The sequence below is a fragment of the Elgaria multicarinata genome, chromosome 1 (assembly GCF_023053635.1).
Source record: "Elgaria multicarinata webbii isolate HBS135686 ecotype San Diego chromosome 1, rElgMul1.1.pri, whole genome shotgun sequence".
NCBI lineage: Eukaryota > Metazoa > Chordata > Lepidosauria > Squamata > Anguidae > Elgaria > Elgaria multicarinata.
The window spans coordinates 184,592,678-184,596,605 of record NC_086171.1 but is presented as its reverse complement, the minus strand read 5'-3'; the positions used below and the strand labels follow the sequence as shown (position 1 = coordinate 184,596,605).

Genomic DNA, 3,928 nt, shown 5'->3' with positions numbered 1-3,928 from the left:
GGTGCCAACACACAAGCCTTGAGAAGCTAATGTATATAAGTGAGAAGTGTGAATGGGCAAAGTAGTGTTCACTGCCACAACACCCACCCTCATGTTACAGTGGAGAAACATGTGACAATTATACACAAGCTTTTTTAAAAAATTAAAATTAAAAAAAGCCAGCCATCCAGCCGGCCAGTAGCAAACCCTGATAACAGCAACAGCAGCTTGCAATGAGTGAAGATACAGTCAGAAAAGATATTTGAGGGAAGGGGAGAATGCAACACACAGAGTATAGCAAAACCTTCTGAAAGTAGATCACACTTTGTGAACCGCCCAGAGAGCTCCGGCTATTGGGCGGTATAGAAATGTAATAAATAAATAAATAAATAAATAAATAAAATAAACAGTTCTGTATCAGATAGCATAGCCACAACCAGCTTCCTTCACAAGATAGGGTTCATCTACACCAAGCAGGATATTTCACTATGAAAGTAGTATGAAAGCAGTATATACAAGGCAGGAGCCACGCTACTGCTTTACAGTGGTATTGAAGTGCACTGACAATTGTTGGGGCCCATCGACACATACCATATGGCGCTTTCGTAGTGTTATATATCCTGCTTGGTGTAGATGTGTCAATGGGCCCCAACAGTTGTCAGTGCACTTCAATACCACTGTAAAGCAATAGTGTAGATCCTGCCTTTTATATACCTCTTTCATAGTGGAATATCCTGCTAGTTGTAGATGAGCCCTGTGATTGCATGATGGTTGCAGTAAGCCTTTTTTGGGTGTCCTACTCATTTTGCCCACTTATGCAGCAAATTACTTGACAGTGCATAATTTGCCAAGTTAAAAGATGGTAGCCAGCAAATCTGAGAGTAAGGATGGAGTTTTCCATTTTAAAGCATTGCTTACTATGCAGGGGAAGAACTGTACACATGGGCTTGGTATTGACCACTTTTTCTAGGGGTTGTTTTCCACCAGCTTTGCTGCCCCTTTGTAAGCTATCATCTATTTAGATATTAGTTCTGTAAAGCTGTGCTTTTGTGGAGTCCAAATTGTATTTGCAATAGGAAGGCAAATAGCACTCTATTTCCATTTTCCTCTGAGACTGGAGTCTCTCCAAAATCATTGTATTACTGTGCATATAAATGAGTATCCATGGGGGTGCCCGTGTAGTTGGCAAACGTTCATTGGTTGAAATCTAAATGTTAACCAGTTAATTGGGGACATTAATTTATTAATTCTTTAATCACAGATAAAAGTGTGCCTGTTAATTGCATCTTAATTGAAGCAGTCAGTGAAAGGGTATATGGCACTGATATTGTCATAACTAACTTGTCTATGGCTCCATGTAGATGTGCTCATGTGAAACAGGGTGTCTAGTGGCCGCTGATGACAGACAGGGATGCACATTCCCATCTGCATTATGAGTGGTGTTGGATGCCCTACATCAGAATGTATATTTGTGATCTGTATGTGGATCTACATCCAACTTGCTATAACTCCTGGATCCTGCAATATAGTTTGTTCAGAAGCCTTCCTGGATCAAAATGCATGTGTAGATTTTGATTGAAATATTATATTTTAGCCTGTTTGCTCCTGGTTTTGGGGCGGCTCTGGGCAAGGAGCATTTAGGGGGGGCCTCCCTTGTTGCTGTTGCTGCTTCCTGTTTGGGAATATTGTGACCTCACCTGCAAGTTACAGGAAGGGGATAGTGTTGCATTTAGCTAATTAATCCATGGGAATTTTGAACAGAGCTAGCCTTAAGATCTCTATAGCCTATAGTGTGGTTTCCTGCGCCAACCCTCCTTCCCCCTTTGATCTACTCCATTGCTGAGAGTACACGGACACAAAGAAATTGACTGAATAAACTTAGTTTGAAACTACATGCTGTACATGCATTTTTATGCAAGAATATTGTGAGAAAACCAGTTTACTTTTTTTAATAAAAAGGGTGTGGTCTACCCCTTTGTTTTTAAATCTTGTGTGTGTGATGGACTGATAAACACTCATTCTGTTCTGCTTTCTGTTTTTCTCTGCTAATAGCCTTTTTAACAGGCAATTACACAGCAATACCAAATAATTCCCATCAGCCCTGCCCTACTGGTCACCCAGAAGGAAAGAGCAAAGCTAGCAGAGTAGTAGCAGGGACAGAAGGCTCTGGGAGTTGGCGGTTACCACCTGGCTGGGATATAGGCCTCAACATATATCCGACAACGCCAATCCCTGACACTGATACGGTAGCCTCTTATGCATCACCTCTTATGCAGAGATCCTTCCCAGAGACACTCGCCTGCTGCCCACATTGTGCTCTTTTCTGTGCCAGGTGAACACCTTTTTATTTCCCCAGGCTTTTTAGTTTTCCAGTTTCTGTTTTAAATTTGGCACAGTATTTTAAATCTGCTACTAGGTTCTATTTGGTTGTTAGCTTTAAACTTTTACTTTTTATATTGGATTGTTTGGTCTTGCATTTTATGGTTTTAATGGTTGTGAACCACTCAGAGAGCTTAGTCTATTGGGAGGTATAGAAATGTAATAAATAAATAAATAAATAAATAAATAAATAAATAAATAAATAAATAAATCACACCAACAGAGGAAATGCTTCATCAAAAAAGAGAACACAGAGGCCATAGCTAGACAGGGCGATATCCCAGGCAATCCCCAGGATTGTCCCTGTGCATCCACATGATGCACAGGCGTTCCTGGGAGCAGGGAGGGATGATCCCTCCCTTTCCCCGGGATATTGCCCTACCCTTTCAGCCTGCTTTTTCCAGTCTCGGGCTGATCCTGGACTGTGGAACATGTGGGCGGGCATCGCAGTTTGTCCTGGCTCCTCACGGTTACTCGTGAGGAGCTGGGAACCATGCATGTGGCGCAGAGCTCCTCAGGAGCTCTGCACCCATCGGGGTTGGGGCGATCAGGAAAAATTATTTTAAATAAATAAAAACCCTGACCTTTTGCACATGAACGCTCATGCGCTCTTTCCTTTAACAACAAAAAACCCAAAATGGTGGGCGTGATGTCCTGTTCTTCTGAGGCTGTCACGCACATGTAAACAAAGCGGGAGATCTCACGATAACAATACCGTGAGATCCACACCCCTCCATCACGCTAGACCCATAGGTCTAGCTGAGGCCAGAGTTGCCTACAATTTGCAGATGCTAATTTATAGCAATAGATGCAAATGTAGAAGTAATGACTATAATTTAAATAGAAATGCAGTACATCTCACCTAGGTGGGGAAAACTGACTACTTACCTGGCAGGGGAGACACCTTGATCATGAAGGAGGTTTTACCAGGGTGAGGCTCATCCATTGCACTCCGGATGTGCTGACACCTGCGATTTCCCCAAATGCGGCAAACTTGACTGCATAATTTGTGGTAGCCTGTTTGCCTGCTGCTTTATCTTTTCTTCAGGTGCTGCTAACTCTGGATGGGTCATGTCAGGTTCTTTGGGTTCCTGATCTTTAAAACAAACTTGGACTAGACAGACCTTTAAATAAAGGACACATTCAACTAGTCCTCTGTTCTAGATACTGGTATTGTTTGTGTTCAATGTTGTTTTACTGGAAGTGCTATATATGAATTTATTTATTTTTTATTGCATTTTTATACCACCCAATAGCTGAAGCTCTCTGGGCAGTTCACAAAAATTAAAACCATTCAGAGTATAAAACAACAGTATAAAAACATGATATAAAATACAATATAAAAGTACAACCAGGATAAAATCAGCAGCAGTGCAGAAATACAAATTTAAAACAGCAAATTTAAAACAGCAAATTTAAAATTAATTTGTATCATGAATACTCAAATATTGCAACATTTTGTTTTAATTGCCTAAACTGAGCAATTTACTTTTTAAAAGAAAGGCAGTTGCTCATGTTTGTTTGTTTGTTTTTAAAAAGCTTTTACTTCTTTACAGCTCTATTCATTATT

At 40.7% G+C, this 3,928-nt stretch overlaps 1 pseudogene; it reads left to right on the top strand.

The window, feature by feature from the left end:
• The first annotated feature begins 3,238 nt into the window (after window positions 1–3,238).
• On the top strand, window positions 3,239–3,390 carry LOC134413441 (U1 spliceosomal RNA; annotated as a pseudogene).
• The last annotated feature ends 538 nt before the right edge of the window (window positions 3,391–3,928 follow it).